Source organism: Anser anser (genome assembly GCF_964211835.1).
Source record: "Anser anser genome assembly, chromosome: 1".
NCBI lineage: Eukaryota > Metazoa > Chordata > Aves > Anseriformes > Anatidae > Anser > Anser anser.
This window is the reverse complement of record NC_139720.1, coordinates 89432082-89447399: the sequence shown is the minus strand read 5'-3', so window position 1 is coordinate 89447399 and position 15318 is coordinate 89432082. Positions and strand designations below refer to the sequence as shown.

At 35.0% G+C, this 15318-nt stretch overlaps 1 long non-coding RNA gene across 1 annotated transcript in view; it reads right to left on the bottom strand.

Moving 5' to 3' along the window:
• Positions 1 to 2225: 2225 nt before the first annotated feature.
• The window catches only part of LOC310885786, a 246893-nt gene continuing 233800 nt past the window's right edge, over positions 2226 to 15318 (bottom strand). Inside the window, exon 5 of the long non-coding RNA XR_014574974.1 lies at positions 2226 to 5246. This is a non-coding gene — a long non-coding RNA (uncharacterized lncRNA). The remainder of the gene's footprint in view (positions 5247 to 15318) is intronic.

Below are 15318 nucleotides of genomic sequence, written 5' to 3'. Positions count from 1 at the left end.
TCAAAAGCTACAGTAAGAGACAAATGCCTTAAGAAAAAAGTTCTATAAAAGTAAGACCTCTTTTCCCACATTAGAGTGCAAATTAAACTTTGCCCTGCAGTGGCACTTTTTAGAAAGGTGTAAGAAATGTCCAACCAAGTAGGCAGTGAACTGAACATTACCAAGGGATTTAAATATGTTTCACAAGTCCCATATGGTGAGAAAAGCTTTTCTGACAACACTTGTAAGAGCCAGATGCTGAAAGAAAGAAGTACAGATAGGATGTCTGATCCTGCAGTCCTCACATGGGGAAAACTCCCTTTGAAGTCCATAGGAATGTAAGCAAGGATTGCAATTTTTATCACTATTCTGACATCCTCTATCATACATCTAAGTTATAAGCAAATTTTCCATTTGAGAGGCTAATTCTCATCTCTCTCCCTCTTTATAGCACTTTCCCCTTCACTAGCTGTTTTTAGCCCAATTCAGCTGCCTATGTGATGCAACCCCAGATCATTCAGCACCTGTCATTTCATTATAAAAGGGAAATCTATGCAGAGAGATGTGTTACAATTTAAAGGTAGCATTTGTACTTCAGAAGGCAAAAGACTCAGATTCACGCTCATATGAGAAGTTGCTCTTGAAATCCTGTCAGTCTACACCCCAAAAGACATGATGGCAAACTGAATGCAGCACTCACAATTTTGATTTCAAGGGCTAAAAATTAATAGAAGACTTTTAATTTTCTATCTTTAAAAAGATTTAGAAAGATTTAAATAGATTTACTTTCTTAAAGTAGAAAGATTTCACTTTATCCAGAATACTGTGCACGGAAGTTTGCACAAAGCAAACTGCAAAAAAAAATGAGGAAAACAATGTCTTAGTTTTCCTATTGCTTCTGCCATTCCTCCCATTTCAGTTTCTGACTCTTGCCCCTTGAAGAAAATCCTCTCTCTATTCAGGATTTGCAGAGCTGAATTTTCCCAAATAACAGTTTTTTGTTTGTTTGTTTGTTTGTTTTTTTCCTTTTTTTCCTTTTTTCCCTCTGAAAACTGCTGCCATGGGAGGGGTTGCAGAAGGGGAAGAGGAAGAAGACAAAGGAGACAGTAATGGTTCAGGCACTGATTCTTTTCTTCTTTAAGTCAGTGATTAGAGATCTCATCCTGGATGCAGATGAGCTGAGCCCAGTTGACATGTCTGCCTAAGGGGATCTCAGCAGGTACCTGCCATGTGACATGAGAGGACTTGAACCAGGAGAACATATTTTTGTGCAGTGACTACTACAGTGGGAAGGTTCTGAGGATCCCTATCAGATCAGGTCCTCTGACAATACAGAAAAAGGAACATCAAGTTTACAGATCTTGACAGATTCAGAGATTAACTTGGTACTGAGTTTCCCAGCCTAATCAGGAGCTGTGGGATCATGGACTTTACTCTCACCTTATCTGGCCAGAAGTGGATTTTTTAGTCTTAGAAAATAACATTAAACTCTGAAAACTGCAGTCTATTGTCTTGGAGTAGGTGGTGGTAGCAAAGCAGGAATTTTTAACACGATGGACATGGAATTTTGGCTTTTGTGAATCTATGCTCTCATAAAGTAAAGGGTCTCAGGAAACATTAGATTCATTCTACTCTGATTAGCTTCTGTAATGAAGTCCAAGGTCCCCAACTTGATTATCTCTAGATATCAGGGTAGAGTTAATAGAGTATTTTTAATCCAAATGCTGATATAGTGTTGATTATGTTTAATCAATGAACAAATAAAAGAACACTCTTTATTGAATAAAATAATGCATATAGAAATATTTATGCTTATTTAAAAAGCCATTAATTTTCCACTGTCAATATTAAAAATAACACTGAAAAGAGAATGCATCCTTATGATTCCTTACAATTAACATTTTAAAGAACATTCCCAGAACTACAAGATCAGGATGGCTACATCCCATTTTCCTACAAAACTAGGATTGTGGAAGAGTGTTTTGCTTTTTGTTATTGTTGTTGGGGTTGGTACCATAACTATTACTATTGCTGTTGCTACTATTACTATTCCAATTACTTTTATGATTATAATATATTTATTTAGTTTAAGAGAGTCTTACTCTGGTAAAATAACTTCCCTTAATTTATCTATTTTTGTTTGAACAGTATCTACCTTTAAAATACTATAATCATGATAATAACCATCACTCTTCTATTGTTTATAGCTCTCCCCTTATACTAAGGGGAAAGATGCCAAATCAGAATTTTCTTTTTTCTTTTTTTTTTTCCTGAAAAAAAAACAGATTTTTCCAGGAAAGGAGAAAACGTATGTGGATCGAGTGAGTATCTGTTATTTTTTTGCTCATACTCAGAATTTCTTTCCCATTAAAATGCACTCTTTCCAGATTTATGGATGAAACAAAACACACAGCAATTGTATTCTGAGTTTCAAGTGCTTGATAAAATGGGAACTTTGGAGTGATACTTTATAAATTCTTTTTCTAGTATAGATGTAATTATTAGAAGTTCTGAAGATGTTGTTGAGCTAGTTTCAGTTCAAGCTGATTTGAAATGCCTCTCCAAATGACTAGGTTCTCTATTATATCAAAAACACACTAAAGAATATGAGGTAAATTTAGCAATTTTGCTAAAATGCCAATTAAACGTGTTAATTTTGCTAGGTTATTGGTCTACTATAGACTATAAATATGAATTAGAATCAGGCTGGTCAGTCTTACATGCAGATTCCTACTGAGGGGAAAAAAAAAAAAAAGAAAAAAAAAAGGATGTCCTTGCTCCTTGACAAACAGTTGGGATTGACTTCCTAATATTCACAATGGGCAAGAAAATAAATTAGCTAATATTGAATTCAACTTAAATGACGTTTCAGTGCAAGGTACAAACAGCATGAGGCCTCAATAAGTCAGAAATATTCAGAATTGATATAATTTTCTTTTTCAGTAAAAGTTATTTTTTTCTTTGATGGCTGTTGAGTTATCATAAGCTACAAAAATAATTCTAAGATCCATTTTCTAACACGTAGTCTTCTTGTTTGAAGATTGTTATGTTTGAGTGTAGGGAAAACTACTTTAAACTGAGAAAATAACCAAAATGTTTTGAACACATTAATACTGTGCTGATTATGGAAAGTTGAAAAATACTTCTCAAAATTTGACAAGAAACACAAGCTTTAAAGTGCTGAAAACTTTTCCTATCTGAGTTAGCCATTGTCTGTTCTGTAATTTCAGTGTTCTCTTAGAACAGCACCCTCAGCTCACCCTATACTGGGACAAAAATTATACAAGACCCTTGCTGAGTGTTTCCTGCAAGATAAATGAGTCAGGTAAGTACTACATTTGCTGTAAGTGGATGATTCTGTCCAGTTTCTCTCTTCAATAAAATTAACATGCCTTGTCCGTCACCACATTCTAGTTTAGCTAGGAGAATATTCAGTGTATGCTACATATTGTTCAATAAAAGCAAACAAAAAGTACAACCAAACAGAAGCCTTTTACCTTCAGGGCTCCCACATAACTTTTTAGTAAAATTACATAAAGCATAACCTTACAGGAAACAATGTATGCATTTTGCCAACTTTCTTCCAGAAAACATATGGTATTTGTAACATGTCACAGTTGGTGAAAGATTAAACTTTCTAGTAGTTCTTGTTAAGAGAAATGATCTGACACAGCCAGATGTTATGCTGATATTGGCTTAGAAAAGGAGATTCAGTTTTAGAGGAGATGGTTCTATTTTGGTTCATTAGGTAGAACTGATGGCCATTGGATCAGAAAAGACCTGGTCCACACAAATAGTATCTGCTAAGTAATTATTAATCTATCATTTATTAATTATTAATAATTAATTCTAAATTCATTTCTTCAGGTGGCAGAGAAAAATTTGTGCCAGTTTTGCTTTTATATCAGACTTTGGAGGTGCATGTGTGGGAAAGTCACATGCCAAGTCATAAGTTTGCCTTTGATTCTAGTCCTTGGTTATAAAAAAAGCTTTCTTTGGTTTCATCTCATTCATCAATCTCAAAAGTCACATTTCAAACAAAACAATGTTCAGGGTGCACATTCAGAATGCCTAGACACCAAATGAAGAACATTTTTGAATAAATCATTCCAGCAAATATTTGGAAGTTAAAATGTAAAAAATTCACCAAATAAGTCCTCATCCAATGTCTTCAGCAATAAAAAAGTGACTTAGATTTTAGCAAAACATTTTTCTTGTTTGTCCAACAAGTCATATTCCTAATTCATTACTTATCCAATAAGTCATTTTACAGTTTACACCTTGGCAGGATGCATGTGTTACCAGCAGATTGCTACAAGAGTACATAGAAACCTAAAAGAATTATTTTGTGTGTGTTTTTTTTTTCCTGTTTGGAAAATGAAATAGTAATGTGGAGGATGTGCTACAGACCACTGCGGCTTGTGTGAAACTCAAGGTACATGTTGCACTGCTGAGGCACGTGAGGACATGTGAAGGGGTTAAAGACTGTGGGGATAGTGTTAGAGGTCTAGGTAGGGCAGAAGAAACGAACGTCCATGCTATCTGTTGAATGTGGTCTCCTTTCTCAGGACTGTGTGGGCTTTGTTTAAAAAAAAAAAAAAAGAAAGACCCCAAAGATCCCTCAGAATCCAAGGAGTGGACAAGATTTTTTGAGTCATGGAATAAGGATCCCAAAACAAAATGGAGAGACGTTATTTGAAATCAGTAAATATCCCTTAAATACACAAACCTAAAAAATAGCTTTCTTTCTTTCAGAGTTGGCAGGTCACTTTATCTGGATCACAGTGCTTCCTTACCCTCACCCTTGAGATATTGTGATACCATGCCAAGACTGGAGCACTGCAATGTCCCCAGTGTGACATAAAGGATACGTGAATTCAACAATATTTCCTTGATTAAAGAGGTTAGAAAACACTTGGTCAATGTTTTTGAAGCTTGTAAAAACAAAACAAAACAAAATATTTTCACTGTGTAGTTTCAAAAAACTGTAAAATTTAAACAGTGGTTTTGACTAATTTCATGTAAAAGAGGTGTTTGTGGCAGAGCTCCAGACATCTGATTCCAAGGTACAGTCCCTTTTGAACACAACATTATGTTTTATGACTAGTATTTATACTAAAATCAGGAGATTCGTTGCTTAGGGTTTGGTCAGATGAATCTTTTCTTACCAACTTCTTGACTTCCATGAAAATGTAAAAGGAGAAATAATGACTCATCCTTTGGAAGCATCTGTGTTGTGGTCTTTTCATTATGGTTGGAGTAAATAACTGCAAAAATAAAACAGTAGCAAGAAGGTCAGACAAAGTCAGCCATCAGATTTATCTTCACTAACTATATTAGTGATGGGATTTAAGACTTGAATCTTTTTTTATAAACACATGACTTACTTCAAGTAATAGAATATAGGTATGATTTTGAAGCTTGGTGGGAAATAAGAATGCCATATCACCAGTTTCTGGAACATGCTTTTAAGAACTCGGAATTTAATTGTTCTAGTTTTCACTGAGTGACTGAAATCTTGAAGAAAAAAATAATTGTTTTCCTTTCATAAAATAGTACCTGTGAGCTCTGTCAATTTTAGCGTACCTGTCTTGGTCTCTGGCAGCTGAAAACACTCCATATAAAGTCATCCTTTTGTTATCATTGCTTTTAAACTCAAGAAAAATCCTGTAGTATTTCTCCATTATCTGTCGAAGTATATCTTTTTTTTTTTTTTTTTAAATTGGAAGATTGTAATTGCATTTTCATTTATTCTACTTTTAAAAACTGTAAGATTTGTTTCAGATATCTATTATCAAAAAGCTAATTACATGTGCCATTTTTTACATTCAAAACTCTTTTTTTTCTACTATAGGTCTATTTTTATAAACTGTAAACTGTCTTCCTATAGCAATGACGTTTGTGAGAGATTAACTCTGGGGAAAATATATACTCAGTTGTGGCTGTCATCTTAGGTAGTGGACACTGATATGTTACTTCTGATTTACAGAAGTAACAGAAGTAGCTAATTATGTAATAATAGGAACCTAAGAATCTCCTATTCTTCCCTTTTGTCTTTTGTTTAGGAATTCTATTCAAATAAAACCAAGTGGAGACTGATAGTATGCTTACTATGAAACTTCTCTGAGCAGCCGTAAGATAAAATGCATTTTAAATATATGTTAAGTAGGTACATAGGACCAATGAAAAAAAAGCAAAGGGAGCATTTGTTTTTTACATCACTAATGCAAGAGATTTTTTTTTTCCATTAGTGAATGGTTATTCACTCTTCATATTTTATTCCTTACAGAAGGATAAGAAATGATGCAGAAAGTAATCTGGACATTCTTTTACTATCAGTACTGTTGATCTTGAGCAGACAGCAGTAATAGTGGTATTTATTTCTTAAATCATATTAGTATTCCAATGGCTTTACAGGTATTTCCTCTACAGAATGCACATTATTGGTAAATTACTTCTAAATAATGGTATACTTAATGTGTAGGTGTGCAATTATGTAGTAAAACAGACTTAAGTACATTGGTAGCCAGCGTAACCAAGAAGTACATTGACAAATAACCCTGTTAGCCTCCCAAGGATCAGCCTGGAGATTCTGATCAGAATTACACTGACTGTTTAGAGGCACGATACATCATTCTTTCAAGGGAGTGTTTCTCTACAACTCTTTTCTTTCTCCATAACCAATTGGCACATAAAATCTCGTGCAGACCTTCCATAGCACTCTGCGTGGAGACAATATACATCTGGAGAGAGAGACAGATGAAAGGCCAAGCCCTGTCCACATGCAATTTGTGCCTTCAGGTTAAGATTTTCCCTGGAAGAAAGGGAAATGTATTCCTTGCGAATGTGCACTTAATGCAGTTCATCATTAATGAATCATGGCTGAACATCACACATAGAATAGACTTGCTTTATAATTTTCTAATGACAAAATCCCTGAAACATGTAACAATGTATATAACTATAACAGCCATTTAGTTTTCATCTTGCTGAGTACGGATACACTCCTGTTTTTTATTTTTATTTTTTTTTAAATAAAAGTACATGTAGATAGTTCAAAATCAGTATCAAATAGTATCAAACATCTTCCTAATCTTATGACCTATATTTGCATTTCTGATACAGGGAGCTTGAACTAAATTGTCTAATAACATTGTAGTAATTTAATGCGGTACACTACAATATTAATAAAGTGCACATCATACTATTATAATGATTAACTTAAATTCCAATACAGTTGTGTCATTAAGGAGGGTGTACTACATTATGTAATTGGTTCTTCCTCTGTTACAAAAATTATCTTTTCAAATACACAGATTTATACTAAAAAGAAAGCTCCAATTTAATGAATGCATGAAGCAAAGTCTTTAACTTTCAAATATATTCTGTGAAGGGCTAATTTCTCAACAGTAATCTAAAACTGATGAAGAATCTGTTTCAACTTTGCTGTCAGAAGACAAGGGGAAGTCAGGGTTTATATTCTTGACACCGTTCTGATTTCAGAAAAGCAGAGAACGTTTATCCTGCTACATGAATACTGATTGCATATATTAATAATGACTCCATAGGATGTTGCAATAAATGTTGATTTTATGTACTCAGGTATATTTCCAGTGCTTTCAAGAAGGGACTGTTGATAATAGCCTATTGCCTGTCACGTTTTTTTTATGTGCTTTTGTATTTATATGTTATATACATACATATACATACACAATCGCATAAACTTCTGTATGAAGACATGAGCTGTGGATTGGCATTCATCATTTGGTTTCCTTGAATTTGAAACAGGTGTAACCAAGATTTCTGAGAACATAGAGAAGAGAGGACTTAACAGCACCACATACTATGATGTCTGAAAGCACCATAACTGCTGTACAGCAGTAACTATTCTCTCTACAGTATGTTGGGGTGGTTCTTAGTGAACACAGCAAGAAGTAACAATCCTGACAGAAAGGGGAAACACCGGTGTCCAGATTCGTGGAACAATGACTGCAGCATCAGCTAGGGCAGGTTGTTGTAGTAGCTCTGGCCATGCCCTGCTGTGTTTTGAGTACCTCCAAGAATGGATACCCCACTGTCTCTTTGGGCAAGCTGTTTCACTGTTTGACCACCTTTACAGAAAAAAAAAGAAGAAAAAAAAAAGTTTTTTCCTTATGGTAATTTCATGATAGGCTTACAGCTTCATCAAACAAGGTAACTGCATGTCATTGAGTGAGCCTGAACCAGAACAAAAATATTTTAGATCCCTATTTAGGCATCTTCTGAGTAAGAAAGAAAACAGTATCCTCTTACAGGAACAAAAGAGGGACACAGATCACCTAGGTGCTTTCATTAGAAACAAAAATAGGAAGAAAACTATATTCCCTGCAAGCTGTATATACTCTATTGCAGACACCACATTAAGAAGTAGGGATCTATATCATTTGTTAGTCTGACTTGTGAGGCTAGAACTGGTTTATATTATGAATGAGAAATTAATATTTATATATAAATATTTAATTTTTATTTCAGACTAGCATTCTGGCTAGCATCTTAGTTGAATCAGGGTATGTATGTGCACACCCAAACAAATTTTAACTGACTTCAAATTGCAAGGAGATTCTAAGTCCACCTGCAATGTCAGTGTGGAAAGCAGTTCAAACTAATAAAAGCAGTTCAAACTCAAGCAAGAAAAGAATGTGAATTAGAAGAAAGTTACAGAACACAGGTATTTTTCATCTGCTCACTAAGTATAGAACTAAAACTCATTGGGAAAATGTGTAATAATATTAATATTAACAATAATAATAAATTAAATGCATTGTGTATCAGTTGATTGCTCACTTTGAAAGTAATGAATAAAACCAAGCCAGTACGGTTTGTAAAAGACAACTGTAACGATAGACCATACTTTTCAACTGTTGTGAGGATGGCTGGTTCATTTACTCTGTTTAAATTACTTAATTTCTGATGAAGCCTGCAGCTATTTAGGGTTAATAGACTTTCATCATTTCATTATGCTTCTGTGAACTGAAAAGTTTTCAATATAAGTAGGCTAAGAATTATTCACAGATGTTCTCAGCTGAGAATGACTTCCTCATCTCTTTCCTCACCATTTTTCCGCAACAAATAAAATGATAAGATATAGAACCGTGCCCTGCAGTTTTCAGCAGTTTTCTCATTGATCTTCTCACAGTCCAAGCAAAGGTTGTCTGCACAAGCCTATGGTCTCCCTTTTGGGATTCACTGGCCAATGAGAGACACTTTGGGCTTCTCATTAATGAAGTTTTGCTTTTCTTTAAAGCATGAAGTAGTTGCATACAAAATCTAAAAACCTACTCCTTTCCCTCAAAAGAAAGCAGAAGTGACTGAATATACCATTTATTTTCCCATGTTGAGAAAAAAAAAAAAAATCAACAAATGATTCTTGCATTTTAATCCAAATTGAACAAGATCCAACATTTTGTTCAATGTTGTTTTGCAGGTGGTGACATTGTAGGATTTGGTGTATTTATAGGTAGGATTATCCAGAACTTTTGAGATATATGATGGTTTTCTTCAGAAACTATGAAGCCTTTTCAATATAACACATTTGTTAATGAACTATACTACTCACGGAAGTCAACTGTTTCTTCCTTATTCAGAATTACTTGTTTTATGTTTTTTATTCAGTGTGAAGTGGAATTTTTTCAGCATGTATGCAATGCTTAAATATCCATAATTTACATGCATTAGCCGAAAAAACTATATCAAAAAATAATGAAAATTATCAGGTGCCAATGCAGCCACTCTCTCACTACTGCTTCTTAGGAGGTCATGGGTAGAACATAAGACAAAAAACCTCCTGAGTGAAAATAAGGGCAGACAGATTTTTTACTAATTACTATGGGCAAAACATACTTGACTTGGGGAAGATGAATTTAATTTCTTGCCATTTCATTACAAAATAGAATAGTGAGAAAAAGAACAAAACTAAAACCATCTTCCCGTCACCATTTTTCTTACAGTGGAGAAAAATTAAACAATTTTGTGTATTGCAAAAGCAAACAAAAAAGTAAATAGAATGAAGCAGTATGAATCAAAAAAATATATATTATTTTTTCTCTTAGTAATCCCCTCTCAACTACTTGCTTTGCTCATGAGATCTGTACCCACATCATGCCTGGGAGCTGCCTGAGCACCAGGCTGCTGAGCAGGGCAGCCTGTGATGGCACCTCCTGCATCTCTTCTGTCAGGACTTGTCCACTCTGCACAGAATACTTAATTATGCACTGGAGCAGAGGCCAAAGCTCATGTGTTTCATTACTAAGAGAAGTGTCCTAAGTGCTAGGTTACAACACCATTCTCACTTTCAATCTGTGTTGTTTAACAGTACTCTAAAACATTGTGCTCATAATGGAAAAAATGTCAGCTGAAGGAACTCCACGAGATGGAGTGTTTTCCCCAGCAAATGGCAGTCCTAAAATAGTTTAGAAGCTGTGCAGGAAACCAAGTTTGGTTTTCCATAATCTTACATGAGTACATTTGCCAAAGCTACTGAGTGAGGTAAAAATAGCAGCAGGGTTTTAGAAGTCTAGTCCAATCTCATTTTTTTTTCTGACCACAATAATTTGGTAGGTTTTTGGCCAACCAGAAAAAAAGCACTGTGCATTTTAGTAAACAATGTATTACACTATTATTTTTACATCATCAATTTTTGTTCTGGGGCAATATTATAGTACCTTTGTGTAACTAACATGGTGTAAATATTAACCAACTGTTTTTACCAGTAATAATATGTTTTTCTAAAAAAATCTGGTAACGATACTTGATCTTGTAAACAATTTTATTTTTATTCTAGGGAAACAATAAAGGAATACTCCTTATCCTGAAGTCTAAATAATACTGCCTTCACAAAGTGGTGTTTGGAAGATGGTGAATTTTTTTTTGCACTGGATCAAACTTTCTCAAAGATATGACCACTTCTGCCATACAATTATATCTGAATTTTAGCCTCAGGATGTAAGAGACAAGACTAAGAACTTAAACCTCAAGATCTTAAAAAATAAGTAAAAAGCCACTCAAAATTATTACTTTTATCTTTTCCCATGTGTCTGACTCATGTTTGCAGATTGGTACTACTGAGAAAACTTGAAGGACAAACGAAGCAAAGATAATGCCTAGTCTAGTTTGTACAACCAAAAAACTGTACAATTTCACTTAGTAACTCCTGCATTTAATTCCCATTCCAAAAGCCTGAAATTCCTGCCTTCTACATAAAATGAAAAATCCTGCATTTGTTTAGGCGTTTAGAAGAAAAAAGCAAGCAAAACCCACCCCTCCATGGCTATACAGGAGGGGTGAGGGTAACACAAACTCACCTGCAATAACTGCAACTTGAAATGTAAGTGAATGCAATTAGAAAATGTGTTTTCTCTTTGTACAGTTTTGGACTACTGCGTTCAAATTACAAGTCTGTGATCTTGTTTTGGAATCTTTAATCTGACAGCACAGAGGACGCTGAATGAGAGGAGCATATTGAAGAGAAGGCTGTTCTGTTAAAGAGCTGAATTACACACACCTTCTATGAAACTTATCTGCATAAGTAGGAGGCAGATTTGATTGAGCATAACTGGAAAAAAACAAAAGACCTAAGCTGAACATCAGCATATATGCTAGTGTGGGCTAGCTATGGACAGATATGCATGAAGAGTTCAAATGGGCCTGAAAAAGTACTCATTAGAAACCTTATATGAGAAAAGTCTTATTAAAGATTTTTTGGTTACAGCTCATTGACCCTGAAGTAATTAGCATTAAATATCACTTAGGGAAATTGCTAATCTATGGTATCTGACATGGTAAAAGAATAAAAGAGGAACTCACTCTGACTCACATGGCTTTGAACTTTCCTTTCTAAATACCGTTTAGCTTTTCAATCTGACACTAAGTAACCCATGAGGTGAACTCTAGCCTAAGGGATAATAGAGTGAGGGACAGGGCTTCTGCCTTCTTAGCAAACAAGGCTACAAAAAAAAAAAAAAAGTCACTGTGTAATTATTTCTTTCATTCTGGTCTGGCTGAATGGCACTGTTCTCCTACTTGGCTGTACCAGTTTTGGTTGGGCTAGGTGTAATTTTCTTTATAGTAGCCTGTATGGTGCTATGTTTTGGTTTTCTGACAAAAACAGCATTGATAAACACACTGATATTATAGCTGTTGCTGAACAGTGCTTGCACAGCATCAAGGCTTTCACCATTTCTCACTCTGTCCCTACCACAGTCCAGCAAGTAGCTTGGGGTGGACAAGGCATTGCAACCAGGACAGCAGACTCATCGTGAGGACTACCTCATAATATCCTTATCAACTTAAGTCATTCCTTCTGACAACTCAAAAGGCCAAGACCTGTGATATACACTAGCAAGTAGAGTAACAGAAGAAGCTGAGGAAGCAACCAGAAGAGGCCGACATTGATAAGCATGTGCTCTCTCTGTCACTGCATGTATTAAGGGGTTCATACTTCTCACACTAAGTGATTTGTGATTCATTATGTATGACAGCACAGACCTCTGCATTTCACCTATGAAAGTCGAGTTCTTGGATACGATAAATGGATGTCAAAGAGAATGTTTGTAACTTTGTATTTGTAACAGCTATATAGCAAAGATATGTATTTTGGTTGTAGAGGAAGAAGGCTGACTTTAAACTAGCTATCAACTGTTCATAGACCGCAGAGTTTAGTACCTGAGCAATTTTTGCCCCATGGGTTTGTTTTGCTTCTTCATAGTATATAAACAAACAAAACAAAACAACCAAAATCCAGCATAGCTCTTCTACTATACCATGTTCATGGATGGCAATTTCCTGGAGATCTAAGCTGCAGTGTATGTTTCTAAGATACTAAAAACTCACTGTTGCTGCTATTTAGGTATGGACATACTTCTGGCTGGTGACACTTTTGTCAATATTGCATAACCTGGGAAATACCATTTTATTCTAGAATCACGGAAGTTAAAAACTACTGGAGTGTCTTTCTTACTTACTATCACAAACAGGCTTCAACAGACTCCTTTAAAGCATGTCTTAGCTTCAACAGGAAACAAAACCAGCTTACTCTGCTTTGAGCCAGAGGGCTTGACAAAAGAAATGCATCTGGTCTATGAAACAGACAGTAACAGGAAAATAGGAAGTTCTTTAAAACACAGAAAAATTGTTTTCTACCAGAAAAGGCTCATGTGATCTACAACTGACTTGTATGGCTTTATATTCAGAGTACTTTGGGCAGTTGTTTTTTTTTTTTTTTTTTTTTTTTAGTTTTCTCTTCAACACAATGCTGCATTCCCAGGGTCTTTACAGAGTGGCTCCTACCTAGCTCCTTTAGCTATCCCTGCCAAGTAAAGAAATCTGTGCTATACAGCCCTATCTCTCCCCATTGTAATCCCCACTTAATGGGAGAAATTTTCCCTGCTTCCTAGCTGGAATCTGTTCCTCAGTCAATGGCATATTTTTTTGAGCTCTATATTCAGATTTTTCTTGTTTAAAAAGTCCAGGAAGAAGAGATTTCTAATACTCTATGCTCTCTTTTTACAAGGGTTTGTGACTAGGCTTCTAAAAAATATCTATGAACACAACATAGACTTCTTGAAGTCATGAGCTCTTTTTTAACCTTAGCTGTGGTACTTTTTTTTTTTTTTTTTCCAAGTTGCCTACCTCATTTCAGTGGTTTCAGTGTAATCCAAGTTAACTCTTCAGAAGTCAAGGGAATCATCAAGCATAAAACCACATACATGAGTGGAATAAACCCCTCTGATTCACTGGTATAATTCTTTAGCTGTTTGACTGTACTTCCTTCAACTAACAACAGAGTAATAAAATTGTTCTTTGCTGTGAGATTCAATCTGTTAGAGCTTTTCTTTCTCAAATCCCATATAACATGAATAGATAGCTTTTTACTTTTCTGTGGTGCATTTCATCTCTTGCTCAGTGTGGATTTTTAGATGTTAGATCTTTGCACAGTCTGATGACAGTTTAGACATCGGACAAGTCAAAGCTTTCTGTCCATTCAGTACAATAGATCTCTGTTGCTGTCATGCTGGGTAGACATTTTCCTGAGATGGCTTTTTGTATGTGATATACTGATGTGTGTGTCTCTATTTATATGCTACTATTTGTAAGCTGTTCACCTCTCATGTTGACACTAAACATAATTTGTCATTATTATCACTTTCTTTTCACACATTGGTTATTTTTTAGAATTTTTTTTTTTAGACTCCTTTCTGTTTTAGGCTACATTCTGCTAAAATACATCAAAATTGACTGGTAAATATAGTTAGGCCTGACACACTCATGCAATATTTTTCATGGAAGATTGTGGGCAGGAAGTAGGCTGATGGAATTCCTTTTTTGCACCAATGGAAGTCATATTGCTTGCCTACTGTGGTATGTACCACATTGCAAGCTATTTCTCACAGCTATGCTTTCTCTTTTATATCATTTATGCTTGGTTGATATGAATGTATAACATAGAAATGTCATCTTTGTACATTATAATGACACTGAATCTATAGATGCTTATCCTTAAATGAGGGTTTCTATGGATATTTTGAAGGGGGAAGTCTACTTGGCCCAACTTGGCTCTTTCAACCAAAAGTCAGCTTTTTGAAATACTTCAGTGTGGCTTGACAAAGATCTGAAGATTATTCATTCCAGAGAAAAAAAATACACTTTCTAACCAGTTCATTTCTGTTCTGTTCAGTTCAGTTCAGTAAGGTATTCATTTCTCCTTATAATACTTTCTTGCCTTTAAAGCTTTATATGCATTTGTTTCATTTTTTGTGGCGTTTCCTGTACTGATGAGCTCAGTGTTTTGGGAAGAAGAATTCTGTCTCTCTACCCACACTGTCTATTTGTGACTTAATGAGTATAAGTTACTAGTTAAAAAAAAAAAAAAAAAAAGGAAAAAAAAAGGAAGTCAAAGTGAGCAACTCATTTGGTTAAGACAAACCAGAGATGGACTGCTTTATAAATTCTATAAATACCTCTGTATATGAGAATATTGCAGCTGGGAGTATATAAATATATATGTATATATGTATATAGTTATATATACTCTCTGTGTGGAAAGCATAAATACCTTTGGGTCCAACTGTTATAAGCATCCTTTCCACTTAACTGTGAAATGCAGAGCTATGTCACAGGAGTTGTAATGACTTTCACTACACATAAAATTCTTTATGAACATAAATGTCGGGCCTGATTCTTGGGCTAAAACTGTGCTCTTCTCCTGATATGACTTAAGGGGGATTTATTGATGGAGTTTACAGCAGAATAATGCCTTAAACTTCATTCTCGAGGGAAAAAAAACATGTGACGGGGCCATTCCCT